This window comes from Rhineura floridana, chromosome 17, assembly GCF_030035675.1.
Source record: "Rhineura floridana isolate rRhiFlo1 chromosome 17, rRhiFlo1.hap2, whole genome shotgun sequence".
Taxonomy (NCBI): Eukaryota; Metazoa; Chordata; class Lepidosauria; order Squamata; family Rhineuridae; genus Rhineura; species Rhineura floridana.
Genome location: NC_084496.1, coordinates 19,306,945 through 19,315,086, shown reverse-complemented (window position 1 = coordinate 19,315,086; position 8,142 = coordinate 19,306,945).

Sequence of the window (8,142 nt, the reverse complement as noted above, 5' to 3'; positions counted from 1 at the left end):
TTCATGATTATTTGTGCTCATGATGGTAGCAGAATAGTTATACGCATTCCCATTTTCAATACAATTTACTCCTTCAAAAGTCTTTGGGCAGACATATGTGCATGTCCTTGCTGAAATCTTGTCTTGTTCTTACAGAGGATTGGGATTGGAAATCTTTTTTGGCTTTATAAAGATTATTTATTTTCTTACATTTGTATCCTGCCTTTCTTTCATTAAGGAACCCAAGGTGGCATACATGTGGTCCCTAGGCAACCTCCCATCCAGGCACTGACCAGACCCAGACCTGCTTAGCTTCAGCAAGGCAGTGGCCTCATGTGTCTTCAGACCACAGCACAGTGGGGAGGAGAGCCTGGCTGGGAGTCCTGAGTCTGTGAGTTCAAATCCCCGCTCGTGTCTCCTGGGTGTCAAGGGACAGCTAAAGATCACCCCCACAGTGAGTGACTTAGGGGTTACGTGCCCTGCCACCTGTGCAGCCGTGGGCAAGCTGCACAGTCCCAAGTAGCCCAGTTGCCCCCCAGCTGGCAGTTGCAGACAAGGCAGGGGCTGGCTTGTGCAGCTGTGGCAAGCTGAGCAGGCCCTAGCCAGCTGGGGAGGACTAGCATCAGAGGAAGGCAATGGTAAACTCCCTCTGAATACCGCTTATCGTGAAACCCTATTCATAGGGTAGCCATAACTCGGGATTGACTTGAAGGCAGTTCATTTCCATTTCCCACGTTTACTGTGCAATAGTGCCCCTCCAGACAACCATACTGCAATAACACTGGGGAAGCCTCACAGAAAAACTGATTAAGCAGGATGATTCGTGGATGGCCCAGTATAAATGCACCATGAATGCACTATTAGTGCATCAATAACGTGTTGCAGAATACACCTGGGGAAAAAACCCACAAGTCTGTAGGGGGCGAACATGGGATTGCCACTGAATTTTCTGCCACATGAGGTGATGAAGGCTCCAAGCTTGGGGTAAAGATAGGTGCAACATTTTTAGAGCACTTGGGCTGATTTGGAAGGGGTACGGTGTATTATTGTTGTTGTTGTTATTATTGTTATTGTTATTAAGAAGAGCCTGCTGGATCAGGCCAATGGCTCATCAAATCCAGCATTCTGTTTTCACAGTGGCCAGCCAGATGCCCATGGGAAGCCCACAAGCAGGACCTGACTGCAACAGTATTCTCCCTACCTGCATTTTCCAGCAACTGGTATTCAGAAGCAGGCTGCCTCCAATAGTGGAGGTTGAACATAGCCATTGTGACTAGTAGCCATGGATAGCCTTATGCTCCACATATTTGTCTAATCATCTTTTAAAGCCATTCAAGCTGGAAGGCAGAGAGCCAAGACAGCCAGTGTGGTGTAGTGCTTAAGGTGCTGGACTTCGACCTGGGAGATCAGGATTTGAATCCCCACACAGCCATGAAGCTCACTGGGTGACCTTGGGCCAGTCACTGTCTCTCACCCTCAGAGGAAGGCAATGGGAAACCACCTCTGAATACTGCTTACCAGGAAAACCCTATTCACAGGGTTGCCATAAGTTGGGATCAACATGAAGGCAGTCCATTTCTTTCTTATTCTTCAAACTGGAGGCCATCACTGCCTGCTGTGGAAGCGATGATGATGATGATGATGATAATGATGATGATGATGATGATTATAAAATGTGATGGTGAGAGGTGTGCGTTTCATTCTGCCCCCTCTCCTGACTGCATGTTTAATTAGGGTTTTAAAGCCTAGTGAAATACTCTGCAAGGTCTCTGAATTGGTGTGGGGCCTGGGGTCAGATCAGCCTCGGATCATTCTGGGCTGGATCAGGACTGCTGCAAAGGGCTGGACTGGGCCCCAAATCAGATTGGAGTGTGTGCACAGTCCTAATATTGAAGGCATGGGGGAGGAGTGAAAGTCTTATGAGCGGGCGCTTTGTCCTGGCCATGGGAGCTCCTCCCTCACTGCAGTCCCTGGTGGTACCCTCCCCAGACTGGCTCCAGCAAGTCACAAGACCCTTGAAATGAGCTCCTCGTGCAGCATGATGGAACTGTCAGGTCATTCAGGGCTTTGCACATCAAGGCTCCTGTCTTGATATACAAAGCCCTGAACAACTTGGGCCCAAGACACCTTAAGGGCCGTCTGAGCCCTTGTGTTACAGACCAATCATTGCGATCATCCAGAGGAGCGCTGCTACTTGTCCCTTGTGTTTCAGAGGTCTGACAGCCCTCAACCAGAATTCGGGCATTTAGTGTTGTCGGTCCCATGCTTTGGAACACTCTTCTGGCAGAGATTCAGCAGACCATCTCGCTGTTGACTTTCAGGCATCTCTTGAAGACTTTTTTGTGGTAACAAGCCTAGGCAATTATTTAAAATACCTTTTGAGTAGCCAGTCATTTTTAATGATTGTTTTGTATTGCTTTTAAATGTTTTTATGTTGCTGTACACATAACGATGTTTTGCAAAAGGGTTATATATAAATGCCTTTACAAATGAACGAACAATCAAACTGCAATAGGAGTGGGGAAAAGTGGAGGGACCCAGTGGATTTGCATGCAAGGATTTGAGGATCCCAGGCATACATCCTGTCTGAGCCCTAGATCAATATATTCCTGCTTTAGATAGGACTGGAAAGAACAACAACAAACCCAATGATTTTATCTAGGTGGTTTGTGTTTACCATGGTAAAATGGAGTGTTATTTATAGCTGCTTTTTTTTAATCCTCATGTATAATTGATGCATAAATCGGTCATGGTCTGTCCATGGACTGCCCAGCGTCTAATGTGGTGGCGTTGATGAGACAGCTTTGATCCAAGTGCTTACGATTAAAATCACTGAGGCAGCTGAGCAGACACACGGGCACCATTTAAGGACTTTCCCTAATCTCTTGTAAAGTGATTAAATATTGGGTGAATGTGTGCGTGTGTGTCTGTTTTCTGTTTTGGATGAAGAGCATCTAGCCAACACCTTCTCCAGGAATGGCACTCTCTGGCCCTTTGCCACACTGCTAAAACCGGATTTCCCTGAGAAATGGAAGAGGTTAAAAAGGGATCCCAGATGGGAATCATTTAACTAAAACTGGGATGGGGACACTTTTTCAATTGGAAGGCCACATTTCCTTCTGGGCAACCTTCTGAGGCCACATGACACTGATGGGCAGGGCCAGAGGCAAAACTGGGTGGAGCAATACATGTAAATTTTACTTGTTAGAGTATGCTACTTTCTACACAGATTCACATTCTCCTCTCTATCCTCCACCCAAAGAAGCAAGAGCTTCAAGGACACATTCCAGCCAGGCAAAAACACTCAAAGAAGCAGGGCTGGTGAGGAGCGGGGCTCAGGAGAGTATGTAGCCTGGAGAGAGTCCTGAGAGCCACATAGAGAGGTCTGGAGGGCCACATTTGGCCCCTGGGTATAGGGGGGTGGATGTTTCCCATGTCTGAACTAAATCATGCCCTGGAAGGCTGAAGTCTATGAGCATTATCATAGAATCATAGAATAGTAGAGTTGGAAGGGGCCTATAAGGCCATCAAATCCAACCCCCTGCTCAATGCAGGAATCCAAATCAAAGCATTCCCGACAGGTGGCTGTCCAGCTGCCTCTTGAATGCCTCCAGTGTTGGAGAGCCCACTACCTCTCTAGGTAATTGATTCCATTGTCATATGGCTCTAACAGTTAGGAAGTTTTTCCTGATGTCCAGTCAAAATCTGGCTTCCTGCAACTTGAGCCCATTATTCCATGTCCTACACTCTTGAACGATTGAGAAGAGATCCCGGCCCTCCTCTATGTGATGACCTATGTCCTATTTAAACTGGGGAGGCCGGAGCTTACTGGTCCAGTCATACTCTGTACCCAGCCTACCTCATAGGGTTGTTGGGAAATTAAAAGTTTGGGGATCATTTAACATCGCTCTGGACTCTTATGTAGCAGGGATGAGATCCAAAGTAGTATAATCACCATGACTGAAACTACTGCCAGTGCTGATTATAGATTACTCAACCAAGCATGGCACACTCCTTACCCCAGGTGAAAACAATGTCCAAAATTTAGTAACCTGATCTGAAGAAAAATGATCATTCTGACCCCCAAAGAGGATAGTTTGACGAGACCTTGAGCAAAATCCAAAAAACTCCAAAGATTTTTTGTTACTAATGGGACCACACCATTATGGCTATCATGATTTTGAAACCCAAACTGAGGAGGGGGCAGTTTGTTTAATACCCGGGTGTGAGCTCCATGCTGTCTGTCAGCCAGTGAAGACTGGTGGCTCTGATGTCAGTGGGACAGTGAATCCACTCTGGAATTTAGTCTGAACTTCAAGCTGTCCAAAGTGCTGAAGATCCTTGAAAGTCTGGACTAAAACCCAGAGCAGATTTACTGCCCACTGACATCAGAGCCACCAGTCTCCACTGAACTTGGCACTCTTGAACATAAACCATCAGCAACATTGTGTGAGCTCATTTCCAGACCATTTACTACTGCACTGCCTGGAACACTTTTGGTTCAGACACTGAGAATGCATGCCTGAAAGAACATGGTATGGAAATGAAATCAAGAGCTGGTATGGAAGCAGGATTCAATCCTACCACCATCAACATCTTCTCACTTGCCTTGGGATCTCTCTGTGTGTTCCTCTGATGCCTTGGAGCTAGCCATATGTTGTCCATGCCAGCTCATCCCTGGTTCTTTAGAATGGACAAGAGATTGCAAAGGTTTTGACAAAACCTTATCTTCTTTCATTTTCAGCATGAGCTTTGCCTTAGACACTTGCATCGAGGGTAGTGCAGCATTCCTTTACTTCCCCCCTCTGTGCCCCCCCCGGTGTTATTAGCACCCTACCTCATCCCTCCACTATATGAACTTGCCAGCTGATGTTGCTATGTGCTGATTTTGAGTAATTTCATTGTGATGCTCCTCTAAGATTCATTGAGCTGGCTGGATGAGTCTTGTTGGTGGAAATGGGGATGTCCATCTCCACCTCGGAATGCTAACTGTTGTGCACTATCTATCTATCTCAGCCTTTCCCAACCAGTGTGCCTCCAGATGTTGTGGGACCACAACTCCCATCAGCCTCAGCCAGCATTGCCAATGGTCAGGAAAGATGGGAATTGTGGTCCAACAACATCTGGAGGCACACTGGTTGGGAAAGGCTGATCTATCTGTCTGTCTGTCTAGTTGTTATATTGATTCCTTTTGTAGGGGTATGTAAACCACTTACAGAATTCTGTTTAATAACAACAACAACAACAACAGTAACAGTAACAGTAACAGTAACAGTAGCAACAACTTCAGAATCGCACTGGGCACAGATTCAGGAACCCTCACTTTGGTGTGCTGCTGCCTCACATTGCGAGCCACCAGGATTGCAATTCAGAACATCTTGGGCACCCAAGGTTGCATGCAAACTGCATTTTGCAGGAGGAATTCCAAATAAAAGGAAATTTAGGTTTTTGCAATTAAAGTGGATTAAAGTGCTTTGTTACTCTACCACAACCACTTCACTTTAAAAACGTTTTGTGATTCAGAATGTGATGGGGAATAATGCATCAAAAAGTGTAGAATGAATGAACCAGAATAAGTATGGCGGGATCTGTCCATTTCAGTTCTCTGTTTCTCCTTTTTTAAATCTTAAATTCAGTTCTCCACATTTCTGCAGCAAATTGTGGTTTTATTTTTTTAAAAATCCTAATTAAACTTCTTTGGCATGTTAGTGTGAATTCCTCCTAATGCAGACATTTTCGTATTCAGCTATGACATTTTTGCAAGGAACTTCTAATATAATGTGTATGTTATTTTTATGCACACCTTCACCTACTACATACATTTTTGTAAACATTGGTTGGTTGGAGAACTGCATCAGTTCAGAGATGTGCAAATTTTGAAGGATGACTATTGATTCTCATATTGTTTCAGAAAGTTGATTTGACTTCAGATATGAAGTAAATTGAATTTCTTCTCCATTCCTAATTGGGAAGATGTATAAACACCTGCCAGCAAATCAGGACAAATGCACAATGGATGCTTGTTGCCATATCATCTCCTTGCAAACAAATTAGAACAAATGCTCAATGATGCCTGGATACAATCTAGCATCCATGTAAGTTTTGTGCAAGCAAATAAGGATGAATACTCAATAAGCAGTAGGTCTGAAGGAGCCCCATGTGTCCTCGGGTTCCAGATTGGCTCCATCCAGCTTCCCAGGCAGGCTACTGGTCCTCTCCTGGCTAGAAAGTGCTTAAAAAGGCTTCCTGTTTGGGCTGGGATTTTGCCATGGCAACATTCAGCATGGCTCTTTCTCCTAATGTTTGACATCTAGTCTTGTTCTTTGATAGTTTCCAAATTGCGTGAAGTATTAGTTCCCCTCTATTCAGCACTGGTTAGGCCTCATCTTGAGTACTGCATCCAGTTCTGGTCTCCGCACTTCAAGAAGGATGCAGACAAACTGGAACAGGTTCAGAGGAGGGCAACAAGGATGATCAGGGGACTGGAAACAAAGCCCTATGAGGAGAGATTGAAAGAACTGGGCATGTTTAGCCTGGAGAAGAGAAGACTGGGGGGATAGCACTCTTCAAGTACATGAAAGGTTGTCACACAGAGGAGGGCTAGGATCTCTTCTCGGTCATCCCAGAGTGCAGGACACAGAATAATGGGCTCAAGTTGCAGGAAGCCAGATTTCGACTGGACATCAGGAAAAACTTCCTAACTGTTAGAGCCATACGACAATGGAATCAATTACCTAGAGAGGTAGTGGGCTCTCCGACACTGGAGGCATTCAAGAGGCAGCTGGACAGCCATCTGTCGGGAATGCTTTGATTTGGATTCCTGCATTGCACAGGGGGTTGGACTTGATGGCCTTATAGGCCCCTTCCAACTCTACTATTCTATAATTCTGTGATATTGACTCCTGGCTTGACACCTCATCTCTGATCCACCCACGATAAATGACTTCTACTTCCACCCTGACAGCTGACTATGGTTTAGCTTTGCCATACCATTTGCTTACAAGTGTTGCTTCTTAGGAAGAATTAGATTTTGTGCATAAGAAGAGCCCTGCTGGGTCAAGCCAAAGGTTCATCTAGTCCAGCATCCTGTACTCACAGTGGCCAACCAGATGCCCATGGGAAGCCCACAAGCAGGACCTGAGTGCAACAGTTCTTTCCTCACTTGTAATTCTCAGCAACTGGTTGTTATGGGCCACAGGGGCTTGTTGGTCCTTTTCCAGCACCTTACATTTTACATAGGCCCTAATCCACACTACCAGGCATCCGCCAGGCAATGGCTCCCAAGGAGACTGTATGTAGACATTGCCTGGAGGTTCCACCTCTGCTAGAAGGAGCTGGGTGGGGCCTTCTCATTCATCTGTCTGAGAGAAGGGAAGGAGTACAGCTCCAGGTCTCAGGCAGAATGATGGGTGGGGACACCTGCAGGATATAAAATGCCTCAGAGAGGAGAAAGAGGAGCAGAGGAATTCCAGGCAAGAGGTTAGAGTAGCTAGGTCTCTAAGGGAAGGGCCTCAACCAGAAGAAGGGAAAGAGTGTGGTGTGTGGCGTGGGGTGGGCAGGAGCCAACTACAGACTATCTCCCTAAGACCCATTGGGTGGGCCAAAGGGAATATCAGCATTTCAGGTGTGTCTAGCCCCCTTCCTCCACAGGAGGACCCTGTGACTGACAGCACAGCAGCCCGGCACCCCAGGAAAGGAGGCCTACAGAAGGGCTCATACTGGTGAAAGTAACCGGAGTGGTTGCTGCCCTGTGAAGCAACACACTTGAAATAAAGCCACACATGGAGCAGACTCATTGGGAGTCAGTGTCTTCTTTGACTGCTCAGTCAGGTGGGCAATATGGAGCACCCCTGTTTTGATGAGCCCTTTCCCTTGGGGTGCAGCATACTGATATTCAGAGGCATGCTGCCTCTGACAGTGGAGATATAGCATAGCCCTCATGGCTAGTACCACTGATCATCTTGTCCTCCAAGAATTGGTTTAATCCTCTTTTAAAGCCAACCAAGTTGGTGGCCATCCATGCTTCTTGTGGGAGCAAATCCCATAGTTTGAAGAAGCCCTTTCTTTTGTATGAACAGAATCTTCCAATCATCCAGCTTCATTTGATGACTCTGCATTCTTGTACTATGAGAAATGAGGAGAAAATGATTTTCTCTCTACTTT